This window comes from Lissotriton vulgaris, chromosome 1_2 (genome assembly GCF_964263255.1).
Source record: "Lissotriton vulgaris chromosome 1_2, aLisVul1.2, whole genome shotgun sequence".
In the NCBI taxonomy this organism is placed as follows: domain Eukaryota; kingdom Metazoa; phylum Chordata; class Amphibia; order Caudata; family Salamandridae; genus Lissotriton; species Lissotriton vulgaris.
In genome coordinates, this window is record NC_141686.1 from 329,147,435 (window position 1) to 329,169,345 (window position 21,911).

At 47.1% G+C, this 21,911-nt stretch overlaps 1 protein-coding gene across 1 annotated transcript in view; it reads left to right on the top strand.

The window, feature by feature from the left end:
• LOC147736654 (collagen alpha-1(XII) chain-like) overlaps window positions 1-21,911 on the top strand; it is a 116,764-nt gene that overhangs the window by 90,171 nt on the left and 4,682 nt on the right. The window lies entirely within an intron of this gene.

Genomic DNA, 21,911 nt, shown 5'->3' on the forward strand with positions numbered 1-21,911 from the left:
AGCCAGGTGTGTACTGGGCCCCTGGGGGCCTGGGTGCTGCATTTCCCTGTCTCAGCATCGCCGGACCTCACAGAGGTCTGATTGACCCTCTCTCTAGTAATCATGAGGAAAATTACCCCCCTTTCTTGTAATCCATGCACACGAGGTGACAGAGGGGACCCAAGAAGTGAAAGTACCCGATCTTCGGAGCACCCGACCCGCTTCCCAGCAGGGTCGCTGGACCCAGCTAGGGCTCCCAGGCACGGAGGCACAGGGGAAGCCTCCCCAGGCCCGCCGGAAACCATCCCAGGCACCCTGCCACGCAGAGGGACTGAGAACGAAGCACGGGGCCGCAGGGAGCCCCAGAACCCAGTCGAGCAAGGGGAGGCTCCCCGGGCACGATGGAACCCCGTCCGGGGCCTTTGGCAGGGCAGCAGACCAGGGGACGGCCCAGCCCTATTAATCAAAAATAAGTCTTTAAAATGGTAGAAAAGAGCTTAGTTCAATGTAAATGGTAAATGCAACACTTTACTCTCAAAGTACCTTTGGTGTGTCAAGCAATGCAAACAAAAGGGTCAATGGGAAGTTGATACCTGGTTCCTTAGACTCAGAGGAGTCGATTCATTAGTTCCTTACTGCTGCGCAAGGGAGGTGATGCGTTGCTTTATTACTGTGTGAGGAGTTTATGCATAATTTCTTACTACGGCCCAGTGGCGATGCAACAAGATGGCGCCTCGATGAGATGCAAAGATCCGGTGTGATGCGACAAAATGGTGTCTTTGATGCGATGAGACAACGTTGGATGCTATGCGTGAACCCCCACGGGCGTGCGGCGAATTCGGTAACTTCTGAGCCGCGACAGTCCCTGTGACACGCTTCTCCGGTAATGCGACGGCCACATCTGTGATGACACGCTTCTCCGGTGATGCAACACACTTCATCGGTAATGCAACACGAACAGCTGCGGCAACGGCATGCTGCTTCGGCAATGCAATGGCAACTGCTGTGGCGGCGACATGCTTCTCCTCGTTATGTCGCGCTTCCAGCTCCCAGCGACCCGCAGTCTTCTCAGAGGGCCCAAACAACAGTAGGCACCTCTCTGCAGGTAGAATTCCCAGCAAGGAAATTTAGGGGAGCTGGTTGTAAGTCTTGTATTCTTGAGACTTTTGGTAGGAGGCAAACACACTTCAAGCCCTTGGAGAGTCTTCTTCAGGATGGTGAAAAGTTCACAAAAATTATCTTCCCCTTTCCTTGGCAAATGAAGTAACCACTTCAGGCCGACCCCAGAAATAGCAAACAGCACAAGGGCAGTCTCCTCCTTTAGCTTACTTGGTTCTTCTCCGTGGCTAAGGTTTGTCTTAGTTCCCAGCAGTGATCGAAAGTTCTGGGGTCTGGGCCCCAATATTTATACCAGTAAATACTTTGTTCTCTGAAGGCAGATGGTGCCTGTGCCCAGCAAAAATCAGTTTGGTGCGGCTTCCTGGCAGGAGGTGGAGACAGCATTGTTGAAAGCAGACCTGGCCCAGGTAGCTGAAAGGAAATCTCCTCCCCCTAGTCTCTATTCTATGAGGGCTCAGGTCAGTGAAAGGAAATCCCTGCCCTCCTACTCTCTATTCAATCCAGGCCCTATTCAGCCCAGCCTTGACCCATCAGACTGCTGGAGCCAAAGCCCTCTCCAGCCCCCTATCACTCACAAACCAGACATGCAATACACAAACCTAGCAGAGGCATGCTGGATGGTTAGTCAAGAAAATACTTATTTTCTAAAAGTGGTATTAACAAACACAGTATGTAAAAATCACCATCACTAAAAGATGTATTTTAACATTCTGAGTTGAAGCATACTAAACTCGAATTTCCACCTAGTTCCCTGTGTCAGTTAGAATTAGGGTTTAGGGGCAAACGGCGCTGCCCGGGCTGTGGCTGGGCGCCTTCCTGGACTCGTGTCACTGTCCCTCGCCCAGCAACAGCTGGCGTGAAGCATCTATGCCTGCTGCTGAATACGAGGTCGGTAGGATGCCATGCCCTGCATATTTACGATCTTCTGGTCAGGGAAAATCCCCTGTGTCTGTTATTGACCGAAACCTGGCTGGGAGAGGCTTCCAATCCGGATGTTTTCTCAGCCATTCCTCCGGCGTACACTATTTTCCGGCAGGATAGAGTGAAGGGGAGAGGTGGGGGAGTGGCGGTAGTGGTGAGAAAGAGCGTTCCCTGCTCTGTGCTTCCCCTGAACTCCATTGGGAGCGCTGAGTCGCTCGCCTTCACGCTCAGGCTATCTCCGAGTCAGGCTCTGAAGGGGTTGTTGGTTTATAGGCCACAGGCCCCGTGGGTACTTTCCTGGAAGATCTGCAGACAGCCGTTTCTGAGCTGGTGCTGACCACACAGCATTGCGTCGTTGCTGGTGACTTTAACTTTCACCTTGATGCGGCGGATGACCCTGACGAGGCCAAACTGTTGGATGTTACATCTCCGCTGGGTCTTATACCGTTCATCTCAGGGCCAACACACGAGAAGGGGCATACCCTGGATCAGGTGTTTTCGTCTGTCCCACTTACGGAGGTTGACACCCTGGCGGTGCTCTGGACCGATCACAGGTTGATCAGATTTTCTGTGCTGGAGTGCGCGCGGCCCGACAACAGAGCCTCTACCCTATCTAGACCAGCCTCGAGAGCGCTGCACAGAGTAACACCTGATATGCTGGAGCAGGCGCTGCTGGATCACCCATGCCATCTTTCGGGTGATTTGGAAAGTGACACTGAGGCTCTGCAGCTATGGCTTATAGATAGGCTGGACGACCTTGCCCCTAAGGCAGCTCCTCGGTCCTCGGCGGCACGGCAATCTGCACCGTGGTTTACGGAGGCGCTTCGTGTGGCTCGTAGTCAATGCAAGGTGGTCGAGAGGGCCTCGCGCCGTCTGTACGATGGTGAGGCTAAACTCGCCTATAAGGCGGTGGTGAAGGCCTACCATCGGGACATCCTTGGAGCCAAGAGGGACTATTTGGCTAGGAGGATTGAGGCATCTGCAAACTCCTGTAAGGAGATCTTCACTATCATGAAGGAGTTCACGACCCCCAGCTCACACCTGCCCCCACCAGCTTCTTCGGATGCGTGGGCATGTGATCTTGCCGTTTTTTTCACCAATAAGATCAAGGCGATCCAGGCCACCTTTGCGGAGGGACCGGAGGATGGAAGTGGCGTCATCGGGGCAGGTTGCGGATTTCCGCGTACACCTGCGGCGGTGTTGTCCGATTTCCCTGCTGTTTCCATCGAGGTGTCCAGGTCGCTGCTGGCCAATCTTAAATCGGGTTCGCCACTTGACCCCTGCCCCGCCAAATTTTTGGCGGGGATGGCGATGGTGGTGAATCCACTGGTCAATCCCATCCTCAATGCCTCCTTGAGGGAGGGGAGGGTCCCCAGCTCTTGGAAAAGAGCGATGGTGATCCCCCTCCTAAAAAAGCCAGGTCTCGACGTCGAGGCGTTGGCCAATTATAGGCCAATCTCGCTTCTTCCGGCTCTAGCGAAGATCACGGAAAAACACGTCCATGGTGTCCTGTCGAGCTTTCTGGAAGCTAACAATCTGCTCCACACATCCCAATCCGGTTTCCGTCCTAATTTTAGTACGGAAACGGCTTTGGTGGAGGTCACCGAGATCATCAGGGAGACCTTGGATGTCGGCGGCAGGGCCATGTTGGTCATGTTAGACCTATCGGCGGCTTTCGACATCGTCCCCCACAAGGCGCTCTTACTTAGGCTTTATGACATCGGCCTTAGGGGGACGGTGCTCAGGTGGTTCACATCTTTCCTTGAAGGCCGCCGCCAGACGGTCTGGGTTTCCCAGAGTTCTGCCGAGATGCCGCCATTGGGAGTCGGGGTTCCACAGGGTTCTGTGTTGAGCCCCACGCTGTTTAACATCTTCATGTCCCCTTTGGCGGCCTTGGTGGAGGCATATGGGGCCCAGATCGTCTCCTACGCCGATGATACGCAACTCCTCTTCACCTGCGGGAAAAATCAAGAGTTTGACAGAGAGAGAATTCGGGACTGTCTTGCATTGGTCTTCAACTGGTTCCAGAAGAACAGTTTGAAGGCCAATTCAAGCAAATCTGAGGTTCTATTCTTTGGTTGCGTTGTCGATCCGGAGTGGCAGCAATGGTGGCCGTCCGACATGAGCCCTCCTGCACAGTCCTCCGTGGTGGCCAAAAATCTGGGTGTCAAGCTTGACAACCAGCTGTCCCTGAGAACACATATTCTTGGTCTGGCTGGCGCTTGTTACGGAATTTTGAAAATGCTCCGTAAATTTCTGCCCCTGCTGTCTGAGGAGCACAGGCGAATTACTGTGCAGGCTCTTGTAGGCTCAAGGTTAGATTATGCCAATGCCCTCTTTATTGGCCTCCCTGACTACCTGGTTCAACGCCTACAGGTGGTACAGAACTCTGCTGCCCGGGCCATTTTTGGCCTGCGCAGACGAGCCCGAGCCTCCGGCCTGCTACAGGCGTTACACTGGCTGCCCATTCGGAAGCGGATTCAGTTCAAATCCCTTACTCTGATGCACAAAGCCCTGTTTGGATCAGGGGCTGGATATCTGCGGCGGAGACTGGCTTTCTATCTACCAGCCCGCTCTTTGCGTTCGGAATCCCTCTATAAAGCGGTGGTCCCGCGGGTGAGGAAGGCTCGCGTGGGTGGGTGTTCTTTCAGCTGCAGAGCTCCCCAGCTGTGGAATTCGCTTCCCCTTTCGCTTCGTAGCACTGTTAACTTGCTCCAGTTCAGGAAGAGCCTGAAGACCTGGCTTTTTAATCTCTAGTCTGTTTTTACTGGTTACTGTTTTTGCTGTTTTCTTTTCTGTTTCTTTCTCATTTCGGCTGTGTTGTGTTATTTTTACTTGAGTTGCAGGTGGAAAGCGCCGGGACACTCCTTTGGAGTAGCCGTGCGCTATATAAAAGTCACATAACATAACATAACATAACATAACATAACATAACATAACATAACATAACATAACATAACAATTATAAGACGTTATAATCAAACTGCCCATTCTGGCTTATGGGAACAGGTAGCCTTGCAATAGTAAAAAACGAAATAGGGTGTAATTCACTATCAGGACGTGCCACACACATCAGAGCATGTCCTACCTTTCATATACATTGCACCCTGCCCATGGAGGTACCCTGGGCCTACCTTAGGGGTGACTAACACATAGAAAAGGGAAGGTTTAGAGACTGACAAGTGTGTGCACCTGCCAACTCGACATGGGGCTGCACACATGCTCCGCAATGGCAGGCCTGAGCCACATTTTACAAGTTGCTTCTGTGGGTGGCAGAACCAGTGCTGCAAGCCCACCAGCACCATTTGATTTACAGGCTCTGGGCAGACATGGTGCACTGTACTAGGGTCTGACAAGTACATCAAATAGCCAATTATGGAGTCTGTAATCGATTACAACAATTTACAATGAGAGCACTTGCACTTTGGCACTGAATAGCAGTGGAAAAGTGCCCAAAACATCGAGACCAGAAAAAGCATAGCAAAAACATGGGAGGCAACAGCAAAAAACGGATGGGTACCCACACCAATGGTGCCAGGTCTAACAAGTATCCCCTCCAGCTGAAATGTAGGGAGAACTACCCACGCCTTGGAAGTTCTCTTTACTTCAGGGTTGGCGTGTTCTGTACCTGGGCTGTGTTTCACCTTGATGTCCATCCCCTGTAGGGAAATGGACTACCTCAACAGCTTGGGATTCGCATCCATCATCTCATCAACCATCTATGGGGCCTGTGGTCTGTCTGAACCTGGAAGTGAGTCCCAAACAAATATGGTCCCAACTTCTTTAGTGCCCAGACCACAGCAAATGCCTCATGCTTAATTGCATTCCACCTCTGTTCCTGTGGATGTAATCTCCTACTTATGAAGGCTACAGGTTGGTCTAGGCCCTTCTCATTTATCTGTGAAAGAACAGCCCCCACACCATGCTCTGAAGAATCTGCTTGTACAATGGACTCATTAGAGAAGTTGGGTGCCAGAAGCATGGGTGACGTGCACACAGAAGTCTTCAGGCCATCAAAAGCTTTTTGACAGGTGTCTGTCCAGTTCACTTTCTTGGGCTGCTTTCTGGAAGTCAGCTCTGTCAAGGGTGCAGCAATGCTGCCATGCCCCTTGACAAACTTCCTGTAGTATCCAGTGAGTCCTAAAAAGACTCTCACCTATGTGTGGGTCTTTGGGGGTTCCCAATCCAGGATGGTCCTAATCTTGGGCTGTAGGGGCACCATCTAGCTGCTCCCAACCTGGCATCCCAAGTACACCACACAACCCTGCTCGATCTGGCACTTACTCGCCTTGATCGTGAGGCCTGCTCTCCGCAGCACCATCAGCACTTCCCAAAGGTAGCGCAGATGTTCTTCTCAACTGGCGCTGAACACTGCAATGTCATCCAAGTAGGTGGCACGGACATCTTCCAGTCCAGCCAACACCTGGTTGACCAACCTCTGAAAGGTGGTAGGGGCATTCTTCATCCCAAAGGGCATAACCCGGAATTGGTAGTGCCCATCTGGTGTGGATAATGCTGACCTCTCTTTTGTCCCATCAGTTAAGGCAATCTGCCAGTACCCAGATGTTAGATCAAACGTGCTGAGGTACCGGGCAGCACCTAACCGATCAATGAGCTCATCAGCTCTGGGGATGGGGTACGCGTCAGCCCTCGGTAGTCCACAAAGAACTGGAGTTCAGGCGTGGCACCCGGTGCAGCAGCCTTTAGAACCAAGATCACTGGGCTGGCCCAATCACCCCCAATGCAAACTGGAGACCTCCTCCTTGATGCAAGTTCTCACCCTTTCAGTCACTCTGTATGTTTTGTGCTTAACAGGAGGACTGTCCCTAGTGTCTAGAACATGGACACACTAATCAGTGACACTGGGAATCAGGGAGAATAGATCAGAAAACTGTCCCAACAACTGGCAACATTCATTCCGCTGCTCAGGGGTCAGGGTGGAAGAGAGGTTTACACCATCCACTGACCCATCCTGCTCTGTTGCAGACAGAAGGTCAGGAAGAGGCTCAGTCTCCTCCTCCATTCCATCATCTATCGCTAGGAGCATGCCCACTTCGGACCTCTCTAAGTAGGGTTTCAGGCGGTTCACATGCAGGACCCGCCAAGGGTTCACGGGAGACCACAAGTCCACCAAGTAGGTGACATCACTTTTGCTCTCCACCACCTCAAAGGGTTTGGTCCAGTCATCTTGGACTGCACAGGGCTCCATTGGGGCCATGACCCATACTTTCTGACCAGGCTGAAACTCAATCAGAATGGCATTCTGATCGTACCACCGCTTCATCTCCTCCTGGCTGACTTCCAGATGCGCATGAGCGACGTGCCTGAAACACCAGGTTCAGTTTCTGAAGGCCAGCATGTAACAGACGCAGACGGCTCTCGGGGCACTAGTCGATCCCCGGGGAGCTGCTGACTGCCTCGCCCCTCTGCATGGCACTACCGGCGATCGCGCTGCTTACAGCAGTGGGGTTATGGAGGCTCCGAAGTGAGAGGCATGAGAGCCGGTGCCTGATTTTTGCAGTTGTTGAGCTGTAGCAGAACTGCTTTGTTGCCCCAGTCATTTTCTGGGGGCAATCTACCCTCACACCTTCTTTTAGAACTTCTTCTTTCCAAAATGGCAGCGCCTGACAATGTCCACAGAATGAGGACTGCTCCTTAAAAACAAACAAGGACCCTTAACTGGACCCTAACCAGGCTTGTCCTCAGTCAGTTGTAACAGAAAGGGGACTGTAAAAACCCCAACCAGGCATGTCCTCAGTCAGTTGTAAAAGAAAGAGGACTGCACAAACACTACAAACTAGGGTGGCCATATTGTAGTGGCACCAACCGATTGTATTAACCTACAAAAAACCTGTTACAATCTACAAAGAAAGTTGTTTCTTAGGAACTCACCCACTACCCGGACAATCCATCATCTCCTATAAAGTTCCACCATCCTAATGACTATGGTCATAGTAACTGCTGCTTACTGATCCAGGTCTCCCCGAGCGTGCCCAATCCTAGCCAACATGGTTGGCCCTGGTCTGACTGCCTCTGGGACAAACTCTTACACCCTGGTTTACCCCCCTAAATTCTCAAAAACGGCTACAAAAGCCTTCAAACACCTCACCCTGAAAAACCATCCAGAGTCACTTATCTCTGACCTACGTTTCTGTGCGGACAAAGGCACCATCATCAACGACCTTGTTTTCTGTTCCAGAGGAATCCTATCCTGGCGCAATACCTTTTCACAATTCCTCAATATACGGTCATCCAGGAACATTCCCTACGGCACTAAGCTCACAATAGTGCCCTCAGCAACCCTGCGAGCTGACCTCATCATCACCCTCTACAAAAGCAGCATTGTATTGATCCAAGCTTCAACAAAAAACCTTGATAAATTTGAAGATCTCTTTGCCATTCTCCGAAACCATGTGCATGACACTGGGAAGAGGACCAATACCCGGCCTGACTTTAATCCAACCCCCCTGCCCAACATGACTAACTTCTCCCAAGCCACCTCTCCTAGAGTCTCCAACACAGTTCCTCCTAATCCCCCCAACTCATCTTCTGGCCTGGTCTTTTGCTGAACATGACTAACTTCCCACAAGTCACCCCTCTAAGAGCCTCCAACGCAGTCCCTCATATCCCCCCCTGCTCATCTACCGGCCTTGCAAACACTTCCACCACGAGACCTCGGGTCTCCTCCCCTCTATCCATCCCCACGGTCCCCATTGTTTCCAACACAGCACACCCAAATCTCCTCAGTCTTCATACCAGTCTCCCCAACGCAATTGACCTGAGACCCCTGATCTCCTCCATTCATGCTACTCACTCAGAATCCACGGTTTCCAACACAGCACACCTTAACCCCCTCAGCCCTCCTACAACCCCTCGAACGAAATCAACCCGGGACCATTGGTCTCCACCCTCCATGCTCCCCTCTCGGACTCTAAGACCATTACGTCTTTAACCACTTTTGCTGATGCAGGTCATACTAGCCCCGCTAACACTCAATCTACCCCTTCGATGACCCCTATCACAGTCCATCCTAACCCTCCCACCCCCATCCACAGATATCCACACTCTGCACTCCAGAGCCACCAAAATAATTCAGAGCATCCACTCCTCCATCCTGGATCTAACGAACCTCCTTCACCTCGCCGAACTCTCCTTCGTAACCCTCATGCCTCAGCTGAATTCCTCTTCCCCTCCCATCCCAGAGCTCCCCAAACGCCCACTACCGACATCCTTGAGGTATTATTTTTCACCCTCGTAAGCACCCTAGCTGCCTATTGGAGGAGGAAACCCTTGACCTCGCCCTCTCCTACAACCTTTCCTTCATCACAACAAATCCGGTAGACCTCACAGAAAAGAAAAATCCATGACATTCTCCAGGACCATAATGCAGCCCCTACGACTCTTTGTCTATCAGACGCGAGTGCTGCACACCCCATCTGCACGGTCGCTATCAACCCCTGCAGATCAGCTCCCCTATGTAAGAGAAGGGTGATTAGAAGTAATCTAGCACCTGTACACCTGTCTGCCCCGACTCCCGACACCACCTCCCTCCCCTCTCTGACTGGCCTCTTAATTAACTGCCTATCGGTAGTAAAGCATGCCGTCGATGTCGCTGCTCTCATTCTGAACAAAACACAGACTTAGCTATTCTAACAGAATCATGGCTTAATGATTCCTCATCCACATGCCTTGACCTCTTAGTCCCCCAACTTTAACATTGCTAGGCTAGACAGACGACATAACAAGAAAGGTGGCGGCATCGCCTGCATCCATCGCTCCAACCTCCTTGTCACAGAGCTTCTAGTGGATACTACAGACTCCTGCGAATATCTAGCCCTCTCAATCTGCAGTAACACCACACAACTATGCAACCTGTGCATCTTTTACCACCCCCCAGGCATGAACGACCCCTTCACTGACTACCTCATGGAAATTATCACAGCTAAGAGCTCCCCCAACACCAAAGACATTTTCCTCAGAGATTTCAACCTGCACTGGAACGATCTTAAGGATCCTCATTTCAACGCCAATAAAGACCTCCTGGCCGATCAATCCCTGACCCAAGCTTGCTCACTCCCAACCCATTCGAAAGGGGCCACTCTTGACTGGATCATCTCTGAGGAGGCAACCGTCAAGCTTATCTCTATAGACGCCTGTGACTGGTACGACCACAACGCCATTGCCTTCCTTCTACCTGGCACCTGCAAGACAAGGGCACCACAACCCCTGCTGCCTAAACGATGGGTAAGACACACCAAAAACCTAGACCACAATGAACTTGAGATCCGCTGCAAATTCGACCTCTGCCCCCGCATATCACATTGGTCAGTGACCTAAATGATCACTACTCTCTGGTTGGCACAGGTAAATACTTGTGACAAGCAGGGACCCTCTCCTCTAGTCAGGATAAGGGGATCACCCTCTAAAATAACCCCTGCTCACCCTCTAGGTAGTGTGGCACAAGCAGACAAGGCTTATCTCAGAAGCGTGCTACAGGTTCAGCATTTGTGAACACATACAGTAACTCAATGAAAACACCTCAAAGGGATACCACACTAGGGTTTGTATCAAAATAAGTATTTTTCATATGTTAAAAGACTTAGCACAAGATCCATATAACATTTTAAATTAGGCCACAATACTATTTAGACAAAGGAGTTCTTAAAAATGCGTAATTCAATTGTCTGTGCGGGGCGTACTTTTCAGCTCGGCCCGGCGGTGAAACTAACAGAGTCTGGTGCGCACTGAGGATGCTTCTGTCCGGTGCGCGTTGAACACAGCGTACAATGCGGGCACAGTACCTTTTACTTGGGGGATTCGTCACGGAGGGTGCGGTGCAGCGTCGAGCGCCTCACGTGTCGGTGTCCTGCTCCTTGTGTTTCGAGCCACGGCTTGTAGGGCTCAAGGTCTCATTACTGAAAGGGGACGATGCTTTGTCAATCCGGGGGCACTTCGTAGCGGCATCCGCGCCATACCTGGAGAGAGGGGTGCCTGAGTACGGCGCGAGGCGGTAGTACGCTTCGGAGGTACGCGACATACCCAGCCGCTTTACGGGCCCCGGCCTGTAGATGATAGCGGCAGGGGGGCGCATCGATCAGGACGATCCGAAGGGGAGAAGCAAAGCCCAAAAGCGGAGTTAGGGCCCTGCGTTGCAAGCTACGGCTCGAGGATGGCAGAAGTCACGTTGCTCGGGTCAGGCAGGTCCGTTCGTTGCGAGCTTTGGCTCGAAGGTGGCAGAAGTTGCGTTACTCAGGCCAAGCAGGTCCGTTCATTGCGAGCTACGGCTCGAAGGTGGCAGAAGTCGCGTTGCTCGGGCCAGACAGGTCCATTCGTTGCGAGCTATGGCTCGAAGGTGGCAATAGTCGTGTTGCTCGGGCCAGACAGCTGGGCACAGGGTTCTCAGAGTGCGCTGAGAGTTTTCACGAGGCGCACACAGCCTTCTCCTTCAGCCCTGCGGGGAAGGCGGCACTCTCAGCAGCTTTTCTCCAGGTAGTTGGAGTCCACTGGTCCTGGGACTCCGTTCAGGGGGCAAGCTCACACACAAGCCCTTCGAGATCTTTCAAAAATGCACAAGTTGAATAAAGTCTTTTCCTCTCCTTTCACAGCAAGGCAACCACTGCAGGCCAATTCCCCAGATCAGAGACAGTACTCCTCCTGGCAGCTTTCCCAGTTCCTTCTTGTCGGGCAGAGGTTCTTCTTGTTTCAGCAGGATCTGATTTCTTAGCAGCAGTGCTCCTATATTTATACACAAATAACAACAAAAGATTGACTACTGGTGTAACCAAAAGACGATTGCACTGAGCAGCAACAGACAAAACCAGTGTGACCTGGTCGGTGACATGCTTCATCATAGGGTTCCACCAGAGAAGCTGAGTACTTCCCTGATGTGTTTCTACACCTGGTTTACAGTGGGGCAGGATGTTTAAAGGCGTGTGTGCGCTAGTGATCGAAGTGAAGTGAGATTAAAAGGTGTTTGGTGCTACCGTATCAACAATTTTATCAAAGGCCGTTAAAAGGGATGAGACGTGTTTGGATTCGCTACCGGTTGTCACGCTAGCTGCGTGAAAATAGGGAAATGAGGAAGCAAAGAAGAAAACTACATATCCCATGATGCCTGACAGTGGCGCTTAGCGTAGAACGAGTATGTCGCGCCTGAAGTCAAATAAAGCCGACAGAACGAAGACCAGCGCTGCCGATAATTCCCCGTTGCTAGTTGAGCAACACTGCTGTTCTTGGTTCATAGGACTCCGTGATTGTAGGGAGTTCATTCTTGGCCCCTAGACTAACCAGGATTGCAGGTATCTTGCAGGACTTTGGTGATGCTCCTCTGTTGGATGAGACGCCTTTCCGCGTTCTCGTGCAGAGGAGAGACGGTGCCCGTATTGGCGTTTGGGCAGCGTGATCTCCCTGTTGGAGAAACTCCTTGCGGGTTTCGTGCAGGGGGGTAGTGGCGCCCACAACTTTTGTATTGGTGGTTTCTTGAAGATATATGGCATCAGAACTATACTCAGTGTACAAAGATAATGTTTAAGACTTTATTAAGCACACCTAGAGTATAGCTGTCGATATATAACTTTTCATATGACTTTTATGTCAGAAGAGATACAGGATTGTATGTCTACGCAAACCACTGCCAAATTGATATTTCAAGTAACCACACATTTATTTTCTTCGATGATTTTGAGGAGAGAGAGTGCATGGTAGAGGACTAATGAATAGCACCTAGACTGTAGTAGACTCTGTGACAGTCTGGATCGTGTTGCAGCTCTCACCCTCTCTTCCATAAGGATTCCAGAGCATTTATCTTTCTTTACAGGTAGGAACTTCTGGTATTGAAGAAAGAGAAGGCTAAGTGGGTAGAACAGGAAGATAACCATTGAGTCAGGGTTTTGATTATATATTCTTGTCGCCCTTACGGGTCTCCCTCCCTGCAGTTCCCTCCCCTTCCTTTTTCCCCCCGCTCAATTGCTCCCAAAAGTTTCTGCGTGCTTGCAAACCAGACTTGTGTCAATTCAGAGGTGGGCCCTCATTGAGCATCAACACAGCCCTAAGGATTTGGATCTCGGACGGCCTGAAAAGACGGATGTAAACTAGTCCTGTAATGTTAAAAGTGGCAAAGATTTATGTAATTAAACATTGGTCAACATGTTTCTGCTTATAATGCTATTAGCAAAGCATTCGTCAGGACCTAAACAAGGTTCCACGGCGGTATGCGCTCGCTAAGGAGCACCCTAACCTGTGGAACAAATCACCGGGAAGGTCTTGCGTGGATTCGGAGACCTTTCGAACCTGCAATCAAAAATAAAAAGGAAAAACAAGGGCATTTTTGTCCCCATTTCTTTCCCTGCTTTTACCATTCTGGTGGGATGGCCTCCCTAGACATTAAACAAAGGGGTAGGGCACATTAGGACAAGTCTTTTGCTACTAACAGGTTCACTGTAGCAGCGTGCAGGGAGCTTCCAGCATTATAATCACAAATTATGATACCAGCACTGTTGCCTACCGATCCATCCAGGCAACCTAATAGCTTGCTATCATTGTCATCGATTTATCACCTTCTGAACCGAGGGCTGCACCCACATCCATATCACTGGTCAAAATGCACAATTACCTGCACCAAAGGAATGGCTAGGTGTTCTCTGGTGGAACCCTATGATGAAGCATGTCACCGACCAGGTCGGTGAGTGAGGGTTCCTTTTACAAACACTGCTTTTGTCTGTTGCTGCTCAGTGCAACCGCCTTTTGGTTACACTACTAGTCACTCTTTTGTTGTTATTTGTTGATTTACAGGGGGTTTAAGAGTGCCTCACTTCCTCTCTCTCTTGTTGTTAAACATATCCTATATTTATACCACATTTCTTTTGTTCTCTTAGGCCAGGGGGCCTTTGCCTAGTTCAGTCCAGTTTGTGAGCACTTTGTTGACATGAGGCTGCCTTCTTCTTTCAGGGTGCAGGGCAGAGACACCAGACACTCCCCAGGAGGTGGAACCAGCATTGTGGTGACAAGTACAGTCCAGGAGTACTCTGTTGACAGTCTTCCCTCTCTCTTTACAAGGTGCAAGGCAGAGACCCCAGACGCTCCGCAGGGGGTGGAGCCAGCATTGTGGTGGCAGAGCACAGCTTTACTCAGAACCTAGGTGCACTCCTCCCACCCATCTGGCTCTAATCTTCCTATTCACCACCTGGCAGCACCAGCCTGTCTCATGGAATTCCCCAGCCCTGTCACACACAGAAACCAGACAGCAGATACACATCAGAGCAGAGGCGGGCTCAAATGGTTAGGCAAGCAAACACCAACTTTCTAAAAGTGGTATTTGCAAACACAGAACATTAAAATAAACTTTGCTAAAAGAGGTATTTTATTATTCTGAGTTCAGGCATACTAAACTTGAATTTCTACCATGTTCCCTGAGTCTGCTAGGAATGTAGAATGTGGCAATTCCAACAGCCCATTCTAGCCTATGAGAACAGGTAGCCTTCCAATAGTAAAAAACGAAAATGGCTGTAATTCACTATTAGGACATGCCACACACATCAGGGCTTGTCCTACCTTATTCTTACAATGCACCCTGCCTGTGGGCCTACCAGAGGGGTGACTAATATGACGTTAAGGGAAAGTTTAGGGGCTGGCAAGTGGGTGCACTTGCGCAGTCAGCATGACAGTACCAGACTGCACGCATGTTCTGCAATGGCAAACCTTAGAAACATTTTACCCGGCCGCTTCTGTGGGTGGCACAACCAGTGCTGCAAGCCCACCAGCAGCATTTGTATTTACAAGCCCTGGCACTCCTGGTGCACTTTACTAGGGTCTGACAGTAAACCAAGTAAGCCAATCATGGAAACCAATCAACATAAACATTTTATACAGGGAGCACTTGCACTGTGGCACTGATTGGCAGTGGCACAGTGTTCTGAGCAGCCAACACCAGCAAAACACATTAGGTAACAGCAACAAAAATGGAAGGAAGACCCACGCCAATGGTGCCAGGTCTAACACCCTCTTAAAGTAAAAAGAACTCAAGTCAAAGATAGAAACCCGTGTTTCACTGGTTCCCTCAACGACGAGAGGAGGTCCCTCCGACAAGCCGAAAGAATCTGGAGACAGCACCCCTCGACCGATCATCTGAAACTTCTCCACCTGGCCAGAAATACATACAGCAAGAACATCCTCAACTCTAAAAAAAGAGTTATTCAGAGCGGAACTAGGAAATGCCCAGGTCAGACCACGCAAACTCTTTGAGCTGGTCAAACACCAATCAAACAAATTGTCCAAAACAGCGAAAGAAACCCCCAAGTCTCTCATCTCTTCTGAGGTATTCTCCTTGTTTTTCGCAAACAAAATCAAAACCTTAGGTAACGAACATAGTGCTGCCTCACTCCCTCTACCGAACCTTGACCTTTCGCCTCCTCCCCCCCTGCCTCCACAGTCCACACATAAGAAGATAGCACACTGGACCGATTTCTCACTCTACGATGAAGACTCTGTCGCCAAAATCCTTTCCTCCTTAAACTCGAACAACCATTACAACGACCCGCTCCCTTCAAACTGTCTTGCTACGGCTACCCAATCCATTATTCCCAGCTGGACTGCGATAATCAATGCCTCTCTCCGGCAGGGATCAATCCCAGACTCTCTGAAAGCGGGCCAAGTCCTCCACATTGTGAAAAAGCTGTCGCTGGGCCCAGCCTCCCCAGACAATTTTTGACCAATTTCCAACATTCCTCTCTTGGCTAAAGTGCTGGAAAAGTTTGTGCAACTACAGTTAAGTCACCACATCAACAACTTCCATCTACTCGATGACTGCCAATCTGGCTTCCAACCTGGACACAGCACTGAAACCACCAAGCGCCACATCGTTGATGATGCTCTACAAGCCCTTGACCAAGACAAAACCTGTCTCCTAATCCTCCTAGATCTATCCTTGGCCTTCGACACAGTCAACCACGGTACACAGACAAAATATCGATTTTTAAATATCGATATACAAAAATATCGAAGTTTAAATATCGATGGGACAAAATATCGAAGGTAAGTAATATCGACAGTCTTGATATCGATATTAGTATGATATCAGTAATATCGAAGTTTTAAATATCGATGTCAATAATATAAAAATAAATAAGTTCGATGTTACTAATATCAATTTTTAAATAAATTTAGTGTATATTATATTGTATTTATTATGTTTTATTATTTTTTTTAATGTAATTTAATTAAATATTGTCTTTTACTACTGTAGCGGGTTGTGGGTTTATAGGGGAATAGGGTGGGAAGTAATTTAATTATGTTAAATTAATTATTAATTAGTAGGAATTATTAATTGATTAATTGAGAAATAATTTTTAATTAATTTTAATTAATTGATTAATTGATAAATATGTTCTGTAGCGGGTTATGGGTTTATAGGGGAATAGGGTGGGAAGTAATTTAATAATAATTAATTAATTGATATATGTTTGTACATATTTTAATTTATAAATAATTGGTAATTAATTTGTATTGATTAATTAATTAAATAATATAATTTTGTACATATTCATAATTATTAATTAGTTGGTAAATAATTAATATTAATTATTAATTACATTAATTATAGTAATTTTTTTATATATAATTTTTTGTTATTCTTAATTAATTAATTTGGAAAAATAATATTAATTATTAAATTAAATTAATTACAGCTAATGTGCTAATATATTTACTTTATTGTTATTGTTAATTAATAATTAATTGGTAATTAAATAATATTAATTACTTTTGGGTAAAGGAGTATTTTTAGGGTTCAGGGTCAGTTTTCAGTTTTTGGGTAAAGGGGTATTTTTAGGGTTCTGGGTCAGTTTTCAGTTTTTGGGTAAAGGGGTATTTTTAGGGTTCAGGGTCAGTTTTCAGTTCATAGGTAAAGGGGTATTTTTAGGGTTCAGGGTCAGTTTTCAGTTTTTGGGTAAAGGGGTATTTTTAGGGTTCTGGGTCAGTTTTCAGTTCATGGGTAAAGGGGTATTTTTAGGGTTCAGGGTCAGTTTTCAGTTTTTGGGTAAAGGGGTATTTTTAGGGTTCAGGGTCAGTTTTCAGTTTTTGGGTAAAGGGGTATTTTTAGGGATAAGGGTCAGTTTTCAGTTTTTGGGTAAAGGGGTACTTTTAGGGTTCAGGGTCAGTTTTGGGTTTTTGGGGTACAGGGATATTTTTAGGGTTCAGGGTCAGTTTTGGGTTTTTGGGGTACAGGCGTACAGGGTAAAAACAAAAAAATATTACATTAAATCAAATAAATAACATTAAAAAAATTACATTCAATTATTAAGTGTTCTATTTATTTTAAATGTATATGTATTAGTTTTAATTTTGTTTTAATATTTTTATTTAATATTTGTAAAATTACATGTATTTTAAAATTATTTTTACATTATTATTAATACATTTAAAAAAACGATATTTTTGATTCCGATATTTTTGAACTACGATATTCTTTTTTCGATATTTTTGTACTTACCTTTATGAAGATAGGATTCCGATATTTTTGATGTCGATATTTTTGCTCCGATATTTTTGCATTTCGATATTCTGTCTGTCGATATTATGTCAGACATTCGTCAACTACGAGATGCTACTTGAACGCCTCAAACTTAGGATGGGATTAGATGGCACAGTCCTCGACTAGTTTAGTTCCAACCTCCAAAACCGATCTCAGAGATTCCTAATCAATGGCAACCTGTCCGCTCCCTCCTTGGTCACGGTGGGAGTCCCTCAAGAATCAATGTTGTGCCCCACCCTTTTCAACCTCTATTTAGAACCCGATTTGCCGAAGTCCTTCGCACTGCAAATATCTCCTACCATATGTACGCTGACGACACTCAGATCTACATAAAAATCTCATCTCTTGAGGAGATCCTCACCTTGAATGAGGCTCTGAAGCTGACCGTCCAATGGCTCTCCTCCAGTTTTTAACCCTGAGTTTTTAACCCTTCGTTGTTATGCAACAGATATCCGACCTTTATGGATATAAACGTTCTGTATACATTACATCTTCTTCTTCTTTCTCCAGCACAGTGTGACCACGGGGACTCCCCCAAACCTCCCCTCCCATGGGGCAAGTCATTTTGTTTTAAAGGGTAAGACTAATGACTTAGAAATTGCTTCAGTTCCCAGCATATTTACTGTCAACTGGCACGTCTTTTTCTAAATAACCCCAAATCACAATTCTGTATGTGGGTTCATAACTGATTAAACTTTATGACCAAGTCCCACTGATCACATCCTATAATATAATATGTGATCTCTCTATGTATATATTGTTACAGGCCAATGGACCCCGCCAGTGGAGAGTGACTATATCTGTAAGAAGCATAAAATCTATTGTACTTTCTAGCTCCCTCCCATGAAAGGTAGGAGAGAAATTTACTGGTGGGGTTACCAACTCATTTGCAACCCTAGTTCCATTCCAAATATGATTTCATTCATGCGGTTTCCCGTTTTATTGTGTAAGAAATGCGTTAAATTTGTTCCCTCATCATCCTGAACACCACATATTTTTGTGGAGTTTTTTTTTACTAAGGAATACATTGAAATCACCGCCCCAAATCAATTCGAATGAATTATTTATATGCTTTGTACGTAGTTCTTGCAATAAAAAGGAAACCTTATTAAAAAGCTCAATTAAGTAGTTAGAGTTCAAATTATTATAAAAATTCACTAAAAAGTGACAAGTTAATTTACTTAATTTTAGCATTAAAATTTGGCAATTACTTTCCAGGCTTAAGGTGACTAATTCTTTTAGAACCAGGGTATTTGAGACGTATATCGTTAAACCCCCCTTCCTTCTCCCAGAGGATGATGGAATAGCCTGAGAGAAGTAGGTCTTAAAGCCCTCCAAGTGAATTGGGGTACTGAGCCAGGTCTCTTGGAGACATATAATATTATGTGCCCTCACCTCATTCAACCACTTATCGTTCGTATCCTTTGAGAGTTGGCCCGCTATATTCCAAAAAACTATGTTAAGTTTATGGAGTTTCAGGTATTTCGATTCATGACTGGTTGTAGTAGATCGTAAAGGTAGTTCAAAATTAAATAAATGGGTTGTTCGGGCACTCCCTGACAGATTTACATTTAGTTGGGGAATCTTCAGATCTATTATATGTATAGGGTCTAAACTATCTACATGTTGGCCAACAGATTTGGATAGCTGTGATTGGTGATCGTACACAGCCTTTCCATTCTGCTTGCCCAGTCGTTCTACCTTTTTACTACTGTCTGATTCCTGCTCCAGTCATTCGTTACCTTCAAGTCCCGAGAGGATATTAAATCTATTGTAAGTAGGTATGTAATTGGGTACTCACTGGTCTTTTGGAGGGTTTCTCCAATTAATATGGGGGTTGCTGAATCTTTTAGGAGGGTAAAAAAATCCTAATGGTAATATATTTATCCCTATAGCATCCACTGTTGTATTAGCCCCCACTCTCAGTATCTCGTTGACCAGCGGTGGTGAACTAAATGTCAGGACTATACAATCTCCTGTCAGGACCTTTTCTCGCGACCCCATCCAGCGTACACGCCTTACCATCTTAAAGTTCTGAAATAGATCTCTATGGAGTCCCACCCTACTGCTCAGCCAATTTAGTGAATTATTCTTAAGTGATGTCCATGTTTCCTCAGTGGGTGGTTCATTGTTGGGGACATTGCCCAAAATGATGATATAAGGGGTAGCGTGTGGGGGCAGGTCTGAATGCATACCCGGTGCCGATATATAATCTTTTGGAGCCTTCGGAGTGTAAGCTCGCTTGGGCTCAGACAGAATGTGTGCGGATTGAAGAATGCATGGATTTGCTTGTGGGGTGGCTATCTTTTTATTAATAGTACTTTTCGCTGCTTCTAAAAAGGATTGGGTCTTTTTTCCTATTGAGGGTTTATTTACTGAAATAGTCTGTGAAACAGTATCTGGGTAAGAAGGTATGCTTTTAGTTATTCCTTTTCTGAGTCCTGGATCTGTAATTTCTATGTGTGTTGACAAATTAGTAGGATACTCAGTGTTATTTATGTTTGAACCTAATGTTTTATGTAAAATACTCAAGATACTTTCTATATTTTCCATTCTTGATGTTAACTGATCCAGCCTCAATCTTAAGTACATATCTAGTCGCTCCACTAGGGATGTCAGGGTTTGGATGTCAGGCTTACAATCACAATGACTTGTTATCCTAGCTTTCTGCTTCGCTGGGGTTTTTTGCCGGTTTGCCCGTTTTTTCCCTTAATTCAAATATTTTGGTGTTTTTTTCTCTTTTGGCGGGGAATGTATTATAATTGGGATGATATTGTTCTGGGCATTGACTATTCCATTATCACTTGGTTTCTTCTGCTTTTTTTTGGGGCAGTTGTGTGGGGGAATCGTTGGTGATCTGTTCTAGGTCATCGGAGTCAAGTTGGATACAGCCATTAACTTGGAGTCAATTTTTCACCCCTGAGGTCAATGAGTGAGTTGTCTCTTTTATGGGCGGATCTTGACTAAGTCTTGATGATGCCCCTCCAATTGACTCCTCTACAGATAAGATCTGTTTGTCTAAAACACCCACAGCGCCTGCTAGGCAGTCTAATATGATTTGCTGGGTATCTAGGCTACTCTTCGTGCTCTTTGGGCTTACTCATTTCCATTTAACCATATTTTCTTATAGGTAATCTTTGTCTTACAATATGCTATGTTCCTAAATGGGAAACCCAAATGGAAAGCCAAGAGAGTGAGCCCAGACCAGGCTCCTCCGGGCTGCGATGGGCGCTGACGGGCCCGCCCTTGGCCAACGCCGCGGTGGTCTGCGGCTGATTATGTAGGGCCGGGGGTGGGGGCGTGTCTCTGGCCTCTCGCGAGACTGCGCTGCCCGCTGGTATGGGAAGTCCTGGGCAGCGCGCGGTCCGAGGGGCAGAATAAACGAGACACGGAAGATGGAGCAACACCACAGTCCAAAATCCCACAAACAGGTCAGCCAAAGTTCCTCAGGACTTTAAAGGGCAGTAAAATCTCCTCCAGCAATCTTCAGTGTTATTTAGCGTCCCACGCCGCGGTGGTCTGCGGCTGATTATGTAGGGCAGGGGGCAGGGGGCATGTCTCTGGCCTCTCGCGAGACAGCGCTGCCCGCTGGGATGGGAAGTCATGGGCAGCGCGCGGTCCGCAGGGCAGAGAAAACGAGGCACGGAAGATGGAGCAACACCACAGTCCAAAATCCCACAAACAGGTCAGCCAAAGTTCCTCAGGACTTTAAAGGGCAGTAAAATCACCTCCTGCAATCTTCAGTGTTATTTAGTGTCCAGTAAAATAATTGTGTAGAGGTGTGGTTAATGAGAGAATCACTAATAAAAAAAAGAAAACAAGACCCAGTGAAGTGCAAGAGACCAAATTGTCTCAAACAAGATAAAAATTAGCTAAGACTCACATACACAATTTGACCCTTTAATCCAAAATTGTAAGCTTGCCCAATATTAAAAACAAAGCATGTTATATACCTGTTCTAAGTAGGCCAACATGTTTAATTGCCTGTATTTCTATACGGCAAATTGGTCAGGGCTCCGAGGTCATAGATCTCCTCACTGGACATCTGTCTGTATACATAGAGTGACAAGTGAGAGCCATGGGCCCGCGTACCCGCGTACCAGCTCCCACGATGTCAGGGGATGTGTATTTCTTACACTATATCCCATTTCACAGACAGCACAGCCGTTGCTTATATGTATTTATTGCGATTCCACAGCTGTCTTACATTTGGTAACAGCGAAGAATGAATACTAGTGTGCATTTGGGTACAGCGTGGTGTGGATGCTGGCGTGTATTTGGTAACAGCGCAGTGTGGATGCTGGCGTGTATTTGGTAACAGCGCAGTGTGGATGCTGGTGTGTATTTGTAACCGCGCAGTGTGGAT